Raw genomic sequence first — 18,605 nt, forward strand, 5'->3', positions numbered from 1 at the left:
TTCTAGATTTAGGAAATAAATTCTTGACAATAATTTTATATTATACTTATGATTTTGAATTTGTGATAATTATATTATTAAATGGTGAGAAAACGTTTGGGTTAAGCAAGGTACATATATTTTATAGATTTATTATTGTTTTTATTTCTGACTGTGCCACGTTTTCTAGATGTGTTTTAGGGGAGACTGCCAACTTTCTGTGAGTAGAAACAAAGGTTAGTGTTAAGAATCAATGTTCATTGCAGTATGATGTGTCTGGCCTCTTCCTTTTGGTTCTTGGCTCTTCCTGTCTTGTCCTTTGTATTTTACTGTGTGTGTTTCCTTTTCCTCTTCTTTCTTTGTATCTGCTCTCTTCTTTCCTAGACTTCTAAGTCTTCTTTCAGCATCGACCTTGTAAGAATAGCCCCTGACTTCTTGTCTGACATGGAACACATAGGGTGATATTTGGTTGAGCTGCTCATAAAGCATGTTGTGTACTATAATATGAAAGGAGCAGTTAAGAAACACATGCCATTTTAGCTCATAAAAATTACATATACTTATGTATGTATCTCTGTATAGATATACATCATTTAAGGAAAAATATGGATCTAATGTGTTTAACATTATGTTCATTTTTGTCTTTACATCTTGCTTTGGGACTTGAACTAACCCTTTGTGTTTCCTATTCATAGTTTGCAATTAGCAAACTTTTCAGTGTTTGAGAACAAGGAAGTGAAGACTGTGAATTTTTTTTTCATCATATTAGATACAGCATTATGTAATTGCCTCTTCAAAGATAACAGTATTGTCTAGGGTTGGATTTCACTAATTCTGACCACGAGTTGAAATCCAACCAAATCGATTTTGGTTAATTCACAGGTAAGGATGGGTTTTATAGTTTTATACATTTTTTTTAAGAGGTAAAGACATAAAAATGAGTGTTAGGGATTTTATGTGGCTTCCAAATACTAAAATATTTATCATCTGACTCTGTGGACATTCCCTTAACATTTGATAGACAGGAATGAACTAACCTTTACTCTGCATTGTTCATCAGATTTCAGACTCAGGGTAGGTGGTACCAAGTAAAGTGATAAATTATATACTGTTTTACCAAATAGATAAACCTGTCGGGTAAACCTGAAGGTTAAAGTTGCATTACTTTCAAAAACATTTGCTTCTTTTACCTTCACTTTTCAACTTGGGTGTGAATCATTCAGTATTTCTTATACTCCTTTTAAATAGATTTACTCCATAATATGTAAAACAATTTTGCTGACTTTTTTATATGTGCACTAGAATCATAGATTTATCTCTTAAAAATTTAAGCATGATATAAATGAGCAACCTCACTTCATTTTATCCAGGATTCAGACTTTTTGCATGGTAATGCAGCATTTCTTTAGACAAGTAATTGTAAATTTTCACATATTATTCATTTCAAATTCTAGACATTTCCTTAATAGAATTTGAATCTACATGAAATGGATGTTTTTTCTAGACAGATACCACATACCAAAGTTAAATCAAGAGCAGGTAAACAATCTAAATAGGACCAAATCCCATAAGGAAATAGAAGTCACCTCCCAACCAAAAAAAAGCCTAGGGCTAGAAGGATTTAGTGCAGAATTCTACCAGACCTTCAAAGAAGTCTGGGCACCAATTTTCCTCAAACTATTCCATAAAATAGAAAGAGAAGGAACACAATCTAACTCATTCTACGAAGCCACAATTACTCTGATAACTAAACCGCACAAGAATTCTACCAAAAAAGAGAACTTCAAACCAATCTCGCTTATGAATATCCATGCAAAAATACTCAATAAAATTCTTGAAAACTGAATCCAAGAACACATCAAAACTATCACTCACCACAATCAAGTAGGCTTCATTTCAGGGATGAAAGGTTGGTTTAATATATGAAAATCCATTAACATAATCTACTATATAAATGAACTCAAAGAAAAATAAATCACATGATCATCTCCTTAGATGTTGTGGGAAGCCGTCCTGAGCTATTCAGATTTAATGCTTACTCATGGCCCTTAGGTGGTGGCTGCTAAAATATGAGAACAATTAACTAGAGACTTCCCCATGAGCTGTCGGTGCGAGAAGAGTGCGAGTTCGTGAGTTCCTGCCCTAACCTCGGAATGTTCCTGCCAGTGTTAATTCCCAGTGTCCTCACCAGATGACCTCTTCCCTTCCTGCTTCGGTCGATAGGGGTGTCTCAGCCCTTCCCTCCTTTGCTCATGTGTGAAGGTCAATTCCTTTTCTGTAAGCCTTAAAACCCGTTCTTCTCCCCGACATTAAATGAGGCCTTGACACAACCCAGATTGACTCTGACTTTGTTAGCGTGCTTGGCCCCCCTTTTCTCTTCCCCCCATTTTTGACCCTCAGGTAGTGCCTCTTCGAGACCCTCGAATAACTGGACCTGCTGGACGGGTCAAGATGTAGAAAAAGCATTTGACAAAGTACAACACCCCTTCATGTTAAAAGTATTGTAGATCAGGAATTCAAGGCCCATAACTAAACATAACAAAAGCAATTTACTGGAAGCCAATAGCCAATATCAAATTAGATGGAGACATACTTGATGCAATCCCTCTAAACTGGGGACAAGAAAAGGATGCCCACTCTCCCCATATCTATTCAATATAGTCCTCAAAGAACTAGCTAGAACAATAAGACAACAAAAAGAGATCAAGGGGATACAATTTGGCAAAGAAGAAATAAAGGTATCACTATTTGCAGATATGATAGTATAGATAAGAGACCCCAAAAATTCTACCAGAGAACTTCTCCAGCTGATAAACCACTTCCGCAAAGTGGCCAGATATAAAATTAACTCAAATAAATCATTAGCTTTCCTTTATACAAATGATAAACAGGCTGAGAAAGAAATAAGGGAAGTAACTCCCTTTACAATAGCCAGAAACAATATATCTTGGGTAACTCTAACCAAACAAGTGAAAGATCTGTATGACCTTAACATCAAGTCTCTCAAGAAAGAAATCAAAGATCTCAGAAAATGGAGAGATCTTCCATGCTTTTGGATTGGCACAATTAACATTGTAAAAATGGCCATTTGTCCTAAGGCAATCTACTGATTCAATGCAATCTCCATCAATATTCCAACACAATTTTTCAAAGACAGAAAGAACAATTCTCAAATTCATCTGGAAAGGCAAAAACTCAAAATATTGAAGACAATTCTTAACAATAAAAGAATGTCTGGGAGGAATCACCATCTCTGACCTCAAACTTTACTACAGAGCAATAGTAATAAAAACTGCATGGTATTGATACTGAGACAGACACTTTGATCAATGAAATAGAATTGAAGACCCAGAAATAAAACTACACACTTGATCTTTGACAAAGAAACAAAACATAAACAATGTATAAAAGAAAGCATCTTCAATAAATTGATCAAACCAGCCCATTCAGTCAACAGGTTTTCTAGGGCAGGAGTGAGGATTAAAAGAAAAAAAAGACAATTAGACCACATTGTAACATGACCCCCACCAGTTCTGAGGCTGAAGCAGTTTTATTATTATTTTTTCCAGTCTATTTTTATACCAGTTTAAGTAGATGCAAAATGATAATATCAGTTTTGGGGCAAGGAACAAGCAAGGCAAGAAACAAAATCTAGTCAACCCCTTTCTAGGGGCTAGTCAGGATTACCAAGACAAAAGGAATGTCACACATGCCTAAGGCTGCTGTGAGTTTGGCATTAACTCAAATGCAAGTATTCTTTTTATTATTATTATTATTTTTATTTTCTACATTCTTTGATTACATTTCAAATGATTTCCCCTTTCCCAGTCTCCCCCCCCCATAAGTCCCATAAGCCCTCTTCCCTCTGCTCATTCCCCAATCAACTCCCTCCCACTTCTCTGTCCTGGTAATCCCCTACATTGCAGCATCAAGTCTTTCCAAGACCAGGGCCCTCTCCTTCCTTCTTGGGAATTATTTGATATATTGTGTCTTGGTTATTCACTTACCAGTGACTGCATTCCATGTGTGTCCTTTTGTGGTTGGGTCACCTCACTTAGGATGATATTTTCCAATTCCAACCATTTGCCTAAGAATTTCATGAATTCATTGGTTTTCATTGCTGAGGAGTATTCCATTGTGTAAATAAACCACATTTTCTGTATCCATTCCTCCATTGAGGGACGTCTGGGTTGTTCAACATCATTAGTCATTAGGGAAATGTGAATCAAAACTACCCTGAGATTTCACCTCACACCAGTCAGAATGGCTAAGATTAAAAACTCAGGAGACATAGGTGTTGGCGAGAGTGGGAGAAAGAGAAATGCAAATATTCTTTTTTTCTATTTAATATATTTTTTATTTACATTTCAAATGAATTCCCCTTTCCTGGCTCCCCACTCCCTGAAAGTCCCATAAGCCCTCTTCCCTCCCCCTGTTCCCCCATACCCCCTTCCCACTTCCCTGTTCTGGCATTCCCCTATACTGCTGCACTGAGCCGTTCCAGAACCAGAGGCCACTCCTCCGATCTTCTTGGACATCATTTGATATGTGAATTATGACTTGGGTAATCCAAGTTTCTAGGCTAATTTGGGCCTATTTACTGAGGACTGGCCCAAAATCAGATTTTCACCTTGAGTTTACTTCTTTTGTCCTGGCCCTACAATAAATGATGTTGGTCTAACTGGCTGTCTGCATGGACAAAAATGAAAGTAGACCAATATTTGCCACCTTGCACAAAGCTCAAGTCCAAGTGAATCAAGAACCTTAACATAAAACTAGAGACACTGAATCTAATAGAAGAGAAAATGGGAAAGAGCCTTAAACTCATTGGCACAGGGGCAAAGTTCCTAAACAGAATTTAAATGGCTCAAGATCTAGAATCACGAATTGAACAATGGGACCTCATGAAACTGAAATGCTACTATAAGGGAAATGACATACTCAATAAGACAAATCGGCAACCTACAGATTCGGAAAAAAAAATTTCACTAACCCCACATCTGAAATACATAAATAACTCAGGAAGCTAACCAGGAAAAATCCAAACAACCCAATCAAAAAATGGGGTATAAAACTAAACTGAGACTTCACAAGCAAGGAATCTCAAAGGGCTGAGAAGTACCTAAAGAAATGTTCAAAGTCCTTAGTGATCAGAGAATTTCAAATCGAAATGGTGCTGAGATTCTACATTAAACCAATCAGAATGGCTAAGTTCAGAACCTCAGGTTACAGCACATGTTGGCTAGTTTGTGTGGAAAGAGGAACACTCCTCCGTTGCTGGTGAAATTGCAAACTGGTACTGTAAGACTCGGGCGAGACTCCTGAGTGCACAACGTGGAGATGGGAACTGTTGCAAAAGCAAGAGGAATTTTATTTAATCCAACATGCTGGGGTCACCATTCACATGGAGAGAGAACAACCAACAGGCCTTATGTAGTCCACAGGGCAGCTGCCATTAGGCACAATGTGACTGGAAGAACAGTGTAACTTTTAAACTGATTGGCCTTTTGGGAATGAGGTAGATGGCCTAAAGTCTGTCCTGCAGAATGTGTCCCCACCTGCAGTTCAGTTCCATCCTCCCTCCCTTCCCCACCCTGTGGTCTGAGGAATCTTAATTAGCCTCTTTCTTTCAGAGGGGCAAGTGTTCCCTGACCTTCCAAACTTCCTGAGCTGACCTCTTCAGTACAAGCACTGGAAATCAATCTAGAGGTTCCTCACAAAATTGGAAATAGATCTACCTGAAGACTCAGCAATATCATTCTTGGGAATTTACCCAAAAGATGCCCCACCATGTCACAGGGGCATATGTTTTACTATGTTCATAGTGGCCTTGTTTGTGATAGCCAGAAACTGGAAACAACCCAGATGTTCCACAACAGAAGAATGGACACAGAAAATGTGATTCATTTACACAATGGAATACTACTCAGCTATTAAAAATGAGGACACCATGAGTTTTGCAGGCAAATGGATGGAACTGGAAAATATTACCCTGAGTGAGGTAACTCAGACCCAAAAGGACACGAATCATATGTACTCACTAATAAGTGGATATTAGCCAAAGGGAAATATAAAAAATACCCAAGATTACAGTCCAAAGAACCCCAAAAGATCAATAAACTGAAGGGCCCAAGTAAGAATGGCTCTGTCCCACTTGGGAGGGAGAAGAAAGCAATCACAAGATGGAAGGGAGAAAAGGATCTGGGAGGGAAAGTGGATGCCTGAAGGGGAGTAGGGAAGAGGGGAACCTGATCTGGTATTGGGTAAGAGAAAAGGACTGAAACCCCATTCCAGAATGGGGACACTTTCTGCAGGACAGACTTTAGGCCATCTACTTCATTTCCATTCCAAAGAATGGAAACAGGCAACTTCAGGAGGTAGGAGGTTGGGGGGACCCTCCAGAATGTACCTGAGACCTGGGAGGTGAGAGACTCTCAGGACTCAAAGGGAGGAACCTTAGATGAAATGCCCTATTGTGGGGAAAGGGAACTTATAGAGCCTACCTCCAGCAGAAAGACAGAGCATCAAGTGACGGATGGGATTTTCATCCCACAGTCAAGACTCTGACCCATAATTGTTCCTGTGTGAAAGAACTGCAGGGATGGAAATGGAGAGGAGCCTGAGGAAAAGAAGTACCCAGCACAAGGAGAGGCCCAAGGCCTCTCTGAAGCTATGGAATGCTCATAAAAGGGATCTATCATGACAGACCTCCAAAAAACCCAACCATCAGCTGGTTCAGATGCAGATATTTCCACCCAACAAATGGACAGAAGTTGCTGACCGCTGTTGCTGAATTCGGGGCACGCTAGAAGAAGCTGAGGAGGAGGGCAACCCTGTAGGTGGACCAGCAGTCTCAATTAATGTGGACCCCCAAGATCTCTTAAACTGTGGACTAAACAAGGCAGCATATACCAACTGATATGAAGTCCCCAACACATATACAACAGAGGACTTTGAAGCTGGGTTCAGTCAGAGTAGATGCTCCTAACCCTCAAGAAACCTAAGGCCCTAGGGAGTTTAGAGGTCTGGTGGGGTGGGTGATGGGTGGTAGGGACATCCTGAGGGGGAGGGGAGGAGGTATAGGATGTGGAACAGTTGGAGGGTGGACCAGGAGGGGATTAAAATCTGGAGTGTAAAGTAACTAACTAACTAAGTAAGTAAATAACTAACTAAATAAATATAAAAAGACCTCTGTGTTCTCTGATTTTCATCAATATTTTTAAAGACTATATTTTCAGAGTAATTAAGTTTCATAGCAAAATTAACAGAGAACTATAAAGATTTTCCATGTACTCCCTGTTCCCCATTAAACAGATCATTTCCCAAGGCCAGCAATCCTCACCCCCATTCATGTGGTGGTACATTTACTGCAGTTGATGGGCCTATGTTAATGTGGTACAAACACAGGAAGTTTAGAGTTTACATTTGGGCTCACTTTGATGTTCTTATTTCCTAAGGAAATGCTACTTGTGCTGGAGTAGTGAAGTCTTATGGTCAGTGCCCGTCTGCTCATGCCAAGAAACGTGTGTCTGTCAAGAGACAGGCACGGTTTACTGTGTCTTAAGTTTTAATTTTTATTGTTACTGCATGCTTTAATTAAATAATGTACTGGTAGATAAAATTAGTGAACACAGGAGTTTAATTTAATAAAGATTAAACTAAGTACTTTTGGAAGACTCAATAAAGGTGAATTGTTTAACAGTTGCTGTGCAATTAAGTCTGAGTGAAGCCTTTGCAGAAGATTGGCATGCTGGGCTGGAACCACACTTTTGTTTGGGAGATATTATATATATTTATTTATATTAAATTTATTTATATATAAAATTTATTTTATATTTAACTCACCCTTATTAAATATAAAATATTAAACGTTCATTTTTTTATGAATGTGCAACAGCTAGAAAGCCTACTTGCCTTGTATATTATGACAACAGGAAGTTGCACTTTTTCTTAGGAAGGGTCTAGAACTAACTGGGGTTTACTAAGATTAAAATTCCATCACAGGGAGATACTTCTCTACCATAAATTATTAACTCAAGGACCTGTGTGACCTTATGAGGATTGAGAAGGTATGGGGAGAGTGTGTGACTTTTGGCCTAAATGCCTGAGGTATTTATTATCCTTTCTTAAGTTGAGAACATAGGTGATTGTCATGAGTAATCTAAGCTCTGTCACTACACTAGGTTGGGTTGTCACATTTGGAAAACAAGACTTGTAATGATTTTTCTACATTCAGATCATTTCGTTAAGTTCTCATTCTTTTAAAATAAGTTATTAACATAAATTAGAGTATTACAAAAAGAAATGACATGGAATTAGGAGATAAACACTGTGATGCTGTACCTGAAAGCATTGATTCACCTCATGTACCTTATGGGACCTATGATACACTGTTACCATTTCCTAATCTACCATGGGTCTAATCAGGTTTAATAATGAGCCTTACAGACTGATAAGAAACAAAATTACTAAAGGAAATAAAGGTATCAGAATAGATATTTTGTGACCTTCTTTTAATCGTTTTTCTCACAGTTACCTGCTATCTTCTTAATAAGAAATGCTTGCCGGGCCGTGGTGGCACATACCTTTAATCCCAGCACTTGGGAGGCAGAGTTAGGTGCATTTCTGAGTTTGAAGCCAGACTGGTCTACAAAGTGAGTTCCAGGACAGCCAGGGCTACACAGAGAAACCCTGTCTCGAAAACAACAACAACAACAAAACAAAAAACAAACAAACAACAACAAAAAAAAGAAATGCTCATTAACATTGCCTCCTGTGCAATAGTTAAGCAAGACAAACAATGCTTTCATATTAAGAAAGGAAAACTTTGAACCATCACAGTTCCCTTACAGTACCAAAGATTTATCAGCTAGTTAATGGATTTTAATATAAACACCAAATTCAGCCCTAGTTATTTCCAATTATGAAGATGAAAGAAAGGCTTCATTTACCAAGCCTTCATCTAGGTCAGCATGCTGTGGTCGTTGGAATAAAAAATGTTTTGGAACTTGTAATGGTCATAACAATTTAAGCAAGGGAAATGGGGGCATAGTGATAGTAAAGAAACAGTAAACACATAGGTGAAATGCTTTTGCCAATGATACAGGTCATATTTCAATATCAGTGGAATCTTCCGTAGTGCTGTGGAGGAAGAGTGGAGACAAGCTCAAAAGATGAGGATAAGATGGGTGGGACTTGTATTATGAGAAGAATCATTGCACATTTCACAATTAAAAGTTAGGGATTATCTTGAGGAGAGAGTATCCACTTAAGAGTTCAAGAAAGGAGAAGACGTGATAACATTTTCAGTGCTGAACATACTCTTAGGCAAAGAACAGAAGATAAGAAACATTCTAAGACTGGCAGAGAAAGGGCCAAATAGGAAACACTTAGACAAGCAGAAGTGTGTGCTATGACTATTATGGTCAGACTGTATGCTGTACATCGGAGAAAGGTAAGATTCAATGGTACCTGTTACAAATAATGTTGAAGAACCATGTAAAACTGATTGCTCATGTTGTGCTTATGAATCCATGTGCTAGGTAGCTGATAACAGAAGGGATTCTAGAGAATATACTCGTTCTGACTGACAGCAAGGTGGTAAGTCACTTATGGTTATTCACAACCAAAAGTGTTTGAGAAATAGATCAGTGTTGATTCCCATCTGGCTAAGAAAACTTTAGCCTTCAAATTGTGTGTTTACAAGAAGAGTCTTTTTGATATTTTCACATCTTTTTTTTAAGATTTAAAAAGTTAACACTGAAGTTGGCTGCCCTTGTGGGCTCAGATTTCCTTCCACTCTCTCTTTAGCTGCTTGTATAGTTCAGCTAAGCAAAGATGATATTTTATTTTAGGTATGGGATAAGGTTCTGATGCTTTAGAGATTTCCTTTGATAATAGAGTTTCTGCTAGCCACCCTAGTTCAGATACACCCTCCAAGACAAATATACTTCTCATATCAGCTCACCTGCATTGTGATGTAAAGTTGCAGGCTGTAGGGCCAAGTGTCCTACAACAGCTATAAAGAAAATGGAAGAAGCTGAGGAGGAGGGCGACCCTGTAAGACCAGCAGTCTCAATTAACCTGAACCCCCGTGATTTCTCGGATACTGGACCATCAACCAAGCAGTACACACCAGCGGATATGAGGCCCCCAATACATATACAGCAGATGACTGAAGGTTTTGGGTTTAGTCAATGAAGATGCACCTAACCCTCAAGAGACTGGAGGCCCTGGAGAGTTTAGAGGGCTGGTGGGGTGGGGGGGGTAAGGGATGGGGATATCCTCATGGAGACAACAGGGTGGGGAGAAGGTATGGGATGTGGAACAGTCGAAAGGTGGAATGGGAGGGTAATAAAACTTGGAGTTTAAAACAAACAAACAAATAAACAAACAATTTATTTAAAAAAGGAAATATCTGGGTAATGAAAGAAAAATGAAGTTTGAATTGTATGCAAGACAAACAGGACTGTGGAAAATTCCTCTTATCTCAGCCTTCTGTCTTCTGGAATTGAAAATGAAATGAAAATGCATCATAAATTTTGTATTTATTTATTTTGTTTAGTGTTGGGGACAAAATGGGTGGTCTCATACGTAGTAGACTATTAATATATTATTGAAGTGTACTCCTAAGTGTGTTCAACTTTTAAACAGTAGTTTTAGGCTCAGAACCATGTACTCTATTTATAAAAGTTCTCTTTGAATTGTATAAGGTCCAAAACTTATATGACTTAAAATGTCCTAAAAGTAAACATACATATGTGTTTAGAGGGTATCTGTGTTCTGAGAGCAACATTAGGATAGGAGTGCAAAAAGCGGGGGTGGGGGAGCGGAGAATCAGGAGAACGCAGAGGTCAGACAACAAAGCCAATGGAAGTTTCAGAAGGAAGTAACTTATGTTAAAAATCCCATAATGCCCATAACGGTATCACACCCACACACACACACACACATACACACACACACAAATTGCTAGTAGCTTTATTCCCTTAAAGATATAGCATTTTCAATGAAAAAAAAAGTAAAACCAAAACAAACCAAAAAGGAGTAAATCAGTGAAAAGAGACCAATGCACATTACGTTAAAACATGAATTTATGAAGAACCGGAGAATACTGAATATACATGAACTTTTCGTGATGCTGGTTATGAGAAGTATAAGCCAGGGCAGTTTTAGAACAGTGACTATTTTGTGAGAGGAAGAAAGCCTCTTTACTCAAAAGTAGCTCATGATTGTGTTTTTAACTGCTGACAGAAGCTGCATACACTTCCTGCAGCACTCCTTCTCACCCTGGCTAGGCATGGGACCCAGACACCAGCTCAAATGCACATAGCAAGTTCAATGCTCTGCTTGCCAGGTGATATCACCATCTTGCTTCTGTCAGGCTGATTCCCTACCAAGGGTTTTCTTTATAGTGCTAGCATCATTCTTCCATTCATCCTGGGACAGAATCTGGAAATCAACATTTGCTTACCTTCCTTGGGTTTTTACAGCATGTTTTTTTTGTGCATTATTTCTTCCTAAGATTGCCATCTTTCTGCATTTTATGCTCTGCGCACTCTGCTCTTTATCCTGCTTGCTGTGCTCTCTATTCTGTTTGCTGTGCTCTCTAATCTGTTTGCTGTGCTCTCTATTCTGCTTGCTGTGCTCTCTAATCTGTTTCCTAGGTTCTATACATTCTGTTTCCTGTGTTCTATACACATTTCCCTATATCTTCCCAGGTTTGATTTTGAATTTTTTGGATTATTTTTTGGCTAGGTAACCACTCTATTTACCATAAATTGACCCGTAATGATAATGACTTACCATTGTCAGCTCATCTCATTTAAATGAATTCAGCTATTGTACTGGCTGGTTTTGTGTGTCAACTTGACACAGGCTGGAGTTATCAGAGAGAAAGGAGCTTCACTTGAGGAAATGCCTCCATGAAATCTGGCTGTGAGGCATTTTCTCAATTAGTGATCAAGGGGGAAGGCCAGTTGTGGGTGGTGCAATCCCTGGGCTGGTAGCCTTGGGTTCTATAAGGAAGTAAGCTGAGCAGGGCAGGGGAAGCAAGCAAGTAACATCCCTCCATGGCCTCTGCATCAGCTCCTGCTTCCTGACCTGCTTATGTTCCAGTCTTGACCTTCTTTGTTGATGAACTGCAGTGTGGAAGTATAAGCTGAATAAACCCTTTCCTCTCAAACTTGCTTCTTGGTCATGATGTTTTATGCAGGAATAGAAACCCCGACTAAGACAGATAGTAGTTGTTGCATACTGAAAGGTAGCAACATGAGCTTCAAAATTTATATTTATATACATTGTGAAATTATTTTTGCTTTAGTCATTTTAGTGATATTTTTCTTTGAGGAGATATAGTGAAGTATAACCATGCCCTTTTCTAATGTGAGGAATCCTTTTAGAACTTTTAAAATACTTTTTGTGATTTCTGTATCTTACCTCAAAATTGTTAATTCAGTAAAAAGTTCTTAAGACTAGACAGTAGCTTTTAAATACTCCTGAGTCTACTGTTACAGTCTTTAACTGACAAGAAATGATTTAATCTTTTACAATTTATGATTATTTTTAATTATTCATAGAATGAGGGAATGCATACATTGTATTCCTATTTAGCATCTTTTAAGAAAGATATTGATCATGAAAATAGATCTTCTGAACATGAATAATATTGTTTCATTTTATGAATTTCTGAAACTTTACTCCTGTTTCAATTAAAATTTATAAAGATTGAAGTCATTATATGTTCACAAAAATGAAATCACATAGAAATTAATCATTAACTGAATATATATGCTGTTCATAAATATATATGCTTTTAGATTTTTAACGGGTTTTCAGATTTTTAAAGCTATTATGTTATGAAGTCAATTCTCTGTGTAGTATAAAAGACACATTTGGATAAATGAATTTTGCCAGCTTAAAATGTTGCTGTAGTTCAATCTGTAATATTCAACTGTTAAGATTTATTTAACTTGTGAAGAGACAGCTTCTATAAGAGAAAGCTTCAAGGGCATCAAAGGATTTATTTTACCTGAAACAATATTCAAAGTTAAAATTTCTATCAGATGTAGGATTGGCAAAGATCTTTTCCCAATCTGTTGGTTGCTATTTTGTCCTATTGATAGTGTCCTTTGCCTTACAGAAGCTTTGTAATTTTTTGAGGTCCCATTTGCCAGTTCTTGATCTTAGAGCATAAGCCATTGGTGTTCTGTTCAGGAACATTTTCCCTGTGCCCATTTGCTCAAGGCACTTCCCCACTTCCTTTTCTATTAGTTTCAGTGTATCTGGTTTTATGTGGAGGTCCTTGAAGCACCTGAACTTGAGCTTTGTACAAGGGGATAAGAATGGATTGATTTGCATTCTTTTACATGCTAAGTGCTGGTTAAACCAGCACCACTTGTTGAAAACGCTGTCTTTTTTCCACCGGATAGGTTTAGCTCCTTTGTCAAAGATCAAGTAACCATAGGTGTGTGGGTTCATTTCTGGGTCTTCAGTTCTATTCCATTGATCTACCTGCCTGTCACTGTACAAATACTATGCAGTATTTTTTTTTAACACTATTGTTCTGTAGTACAGTTTGAAGTCAGGAATGGTGATTACCCCAGAAATTCTTTTATTGTTGAGAATAATTTTCACTATCAACAGATTGGGAAAAGACTTTTAGCAATCCTACATCTGATAGAGGACTAATATCCAATATATACAAAGAACTCAAGAGGTTAGGCTCCAGAGAAACAAATAACACTATTATAAAAAGGGTTACAGAGCTAACAACTGTAGCTGCCAGCAACTACTGCGAACTGGCTTCCTAGAAGAGAAGATGGGAATAGATGGGGGAATCACTAATACATTTTTTCAAGACTTACATGTAAAACATTGATTTTTTGAATTCAGGATTATGCATAGAGAGTAAATATTACATGTTTGGAAAATAAAGTGAAAGGAATAATTCAAAGGTATTTTGCACAAAATATTTATTATTAAAGGCCTATACTGACACTGTAAAAATAACTCTATTTTTGAAAACTATAGGAATAAATATAAGCATTCAATATATATAAATTATGAAAACTGTAACATTTATCATTAGTTTTTATTAAATGAAACAACCATATTAGTATATCTTACATCTAATTTATCATTTCCACCATTATTGTTTCAAGTATTTTAAACTCTTTTTTCTTCTTTCTTTCTTTCTTTTTTTCTTTCTTCCTTCCTTCCTTCCTTCCTTCCTTCCTTCCTTCCTTCCTTCCTTCCTTCCTTCCTTCCTTTCTTTTTTTTCTTTCTTTCTTTGTTTTTCTTCTTCTTCTTCGTTAGGATGTAGTATTTTTTGGTAGGCTTACCCTTGACCTGACTTTGTAGAATAGGCAGACCTCAAACTAAGAGATTCACTTACCTCTGCCTCCCCAGTGCTGGGGTTAAAGGTTATAACACCACTGCCTGGCATAAACTCTCTTTCCATGTACATAAAGAAATACAGTTATTTGAACAAATAAGTCATTGGATTTTTGTAAGGAACTAAATATTTAAAATATTTACAAAAATCTTACTTTTGAAAATGTACATAAATGTTTAAAATTATATAAGAAAAATAATTGAAGATGACAATTTCCAGGGCTGTTCATAAATGTGCCTGCCACAGAACTAGAGCTCAGTTACTCAGCATCTTGTAGACAGTCAGGGGCGCTAATGAATCCACTGCCATCAGTCTAGCTAACTGAAGCATGCTGGTTTCAGTTTCAGGGAATTAAAAAATTAGAGTGGGACCTTATCACGGAAGATACCCGTGATCTCCATATACATAAACACACCCATGTGCATATTTGTGTACCTATGTACACATATTCACCATGATAGTTTTATGTCTTAGAAGTATTCAAACTTAACATAGCTTTTCTTTTCTTCTTTTTTTTTGTAAAGATTTGTTTATTTATTATATATAAGTGCACTATAGCTGTCTTCAGACATTCCCGAAGAGGGAGTCAGATCTCGTTATGGATGGTTTTGAGCGACCATGTAGTTGTTGGGATTTGAACTCAGGACCTTCAGAAGAGCAGTCAGTGCTCTTAACTACTGAGCCATCTCTCCAGCCCTTAACATAGTTTTTCAATGGCAAAATAATAACCTGATTAAATGTCATTAGAACTTTTTTTCTGTTACAATGTATCCAGGAATACACACACACACACACACACACACACACACACACACACACACACACAGAGAGAGAGAGAGAGAGAGAGAGAGAGAGAGAGAGAGAGAAAGTTCAGGCGGCCATTAAACTTCAGCACTTCCTGTCACAGTGGTAGAATTAATTGCATGTGCCATTATACACAGTTTACACTCAATCTTATTTAAAATGGTGTAAAAATGATGTGTTTTTTAAAATTAAGATTTTTGTGAAAAAAAGAAGATTTTGGGAAGGAGGAAAGTACCAGTGAGCAGAGGACAGGAGAGTAGAGTGGAGGGTGAATGCAATCAAGGTATGTTTTATATATGTGCACCAAAATATTGCAGGAAAACACTGCACTTTCTTCAGTTAATACACATTGTTATCAAAGAGGAGAACAGCCTTTGTTTCACTTGTAAACATCCCAGTGCCTTCTCTCTTATAATTAAAAGTAATTATGCACATATTCTGTATTCTAATATAATGTATAAATAGCAATTATAAAAACACACTTTTTCTTTAATGGCATTCTTTAAGTAGCTGCCATTTAATATTCATTTCTGATACTCCTCCCTAAAAATGCAATGGAAAATCTGACAAAAAGAGGCACATGGTCTGTGTGACTCTTTATTCATATAATAATTGATTACCTTTCTGACAACAACCCACCTTTTTACATGGCTGTAAAAAGAATTCATTTTAAATTAATTGACAACACTATGAAATAAATTGCTTTACTATGTGGCGAGAAAGTAAAGTGGACCAACACCAGACATAATTATTTTCAAATTGCTAGAAAGGGCTTGCGGGGGTGAAGGCTAGAGCCAGAAGGATTTGCATGGGAAGCAAATGTTAGGAGACAAATGATGCAGGGACCAAACACTCTCTTTAGTTTTCAAAGGAAAGTCTCTGCCACCTCTCACTCTCTTTTGGTATTACTCTGTCTTTTGTAGAGTGAATGTCTGGTTTTCCTGCAGTGGGTTAAACAGACAAATGGCTTATGTCACAGCTGTGGTACAGTGTAGCTTTCATGACTGGGAGTATTATCTGATAAGTACTTTTTAAAGTACTGTAAGGTTTTATTTTCTGATTTTTAAGTTGGGAGGTACAAAATTATCTCCCAGTTTAGTGGAAGAGAGGAAAGACTCACTATTGATGCATGGAATTTTCCAATAAGAATACATGGGAATGTTATTCTAAACTTTAGTTCCAGGATCATAGACATGAATACTTTCTAAACTTTTAGAGCAGCAACAACAACAACAACAAAATAAAACAGAAACAAACAAAACAAACAAAAAACCCCCTCTAGACTATTCTCAATGTGGTGAGTCTGCATGTTGTTATCCTTTAAAAATCCAGAATTCTGCTAATCTTTTTTAAAAAGGATATTAGAAGGAAACAAAACGAACATTTCTTTGCTCTTTATTAAGCAACACATACTCTTATCAAGAGTACTAGGGAACACAGAGACCATACAGAATAAGAACTACTATAGAGAAAATGAAAAAAAGAAGGTAGGGAATTTCTTCTTTCTACGGTAGTTAGAATATAAAAACAAGTTTTGAAAGGTAAAGATGGAGACTAGATCACATTTTTAATGTCTTAAGGGTTTTAGCATTTAATAGTTTTTATCAAAAATATCTGTTGATTACATCCTGAAATTGACATGGACATTTCCTAGGCAAATATATGAAAGTACATTTGTACAAGTAGAAAAATCTGTGTTGATCAAAGTATTAATATTTGATATGCAAACAATTCAAAGAAGATAAGTTAAATTTATGATTGTTGCAACACTTGAAATTGTTAGAATCTAAGAGTCTTTTAGAAAATAAATCATCTAATTTTCTTCAGTCTGTCTTAGTGAAGGGTGTTTGAAAATAGAAAAGGCAAACACGTGGATGAGATGGCTCATGCCTACAATCCCTGGAGTCAGCTATTGGAGTGGGAAGATTGTAAGTTCAAGGTCAGATTGGTAGACCCAGAGACCATATCTCAAAAAGGAAAAGAACAAACATAAAAACTAAAACAATGCAAAGAATTCATTCCTTATAATATGTAGCCATTTTGGGTCAATTATTTTATACTTTTATTAGCCAATTACTGCATAGTTTTGCTTTGATAACCTCATTTCTATAAGTCAGTTAAGATGTTTTAAAATGATAGTACAGTATGACTGATTATTTATTTTCATAATCAAGATGTTTACATTATTTTCACATTTTTTCTATAATATTTTATGCTTGCATTTATATTTCTCGAGTTGTGCATGATAACTACTGATTAAAATAAAATTTAGTGTGAAAGAGTCATGAATAGAATATAAAATACTGCATGTAGTAGTTACACATGGTATTTTTCTAAAGTCCTCATATTGATTTGTTTTCTGATTTATTAAATTGGAAACTCTAAAATTATATCTCATAGTGGAAAGTGAGTAGAGGCAGTAGAAGAAGAGTTCTACTGTGGCAAATTTAGGTTGGTTTTCCATAAGAGGTCATTTAGCATCCACTTTTAAACCTACCATGCTTAACTCAGGATGTTCCTGTGCAATAATATCTCAAGCTCCTATGGCCTCAAGGTGGTGAATGTGGGATCGGAGTCCCCTTACTTCCTGAGAGCCAATGATAAAAGTTTCGCTGTGTTATAATAGTTTATAAACTGACTGTAGAGATAATTCAAACATTTGTGGCACCTTGCCAAAGTGTGGGAGGTTTGTTGGAGCTTAGATTCCACACTTCCATGCAACTCAATGGGGAGGGACCACACTGTTTTCTTGGATCAAGCATCAGTGTGACAACGTGGTGACATCCACTGGCTGCAGTTATAGCTCTGTCACTCACCAGATGTGTGATCTCAAGAAACAACTGAGCTTTAACATTTTTTTCCTCTATTTGGAAATAAGAATGTGATTTAATGATTCTCGATGCCTCTTGCCCTTACATTTCTTGGAATAAATAAAATCTCTCCCGTTTAAAAGATACTGAAGCTAGAACCTATAGAAGTAATGCTGGTATAGTATGGATATTTTACAATTAGTGGACAACGCTTTTTCCCCTCCCCCGAAATTCTATTATGCCAGGTTTGTTGGAATTTGCAAGTGCACAGAGAATAGTCCATCCATTTGCATGGGTTTAAGTGTTGATTTTTCCACGAGGAGGAGGCCGCAATTGGTAGACAAAGATTCTTGTCTATCAAATGAATCGTTTATAGAAGCAAAATAAGTCACCAATGTTTTCCCTTCATTTAAAAAAAATTCAGTCCGAAACAGAGAATGGCAATGAATAGAAATGAATCTGTGAAAATAGAATGGAAACACAATGATCTGTTGAATCAATAGCACATTGTATATACAGGAAATAATTTATATTTGTTACATTTATATCAGTTGCTCATTTAATAAAATAAAAATTTTAAAATTTATTTGGGTTTTATGAACAAATTTCAGCACTGA

This window comes from Apodemus sylvaticus, chromosome 12 (assembly GCF_947179515.1).
Source record: "Apodemus sylvaticus chromosome 12, mApoSyl1.1, whole genome shotgun sequence".
In the NCBI taxonomy this organism is placed as follows: Eukaryota; Metazoa; Chordata; class Mammalia; order Rodentia; family Muridae; genus Apodemus; species Apodemus sylvaticus.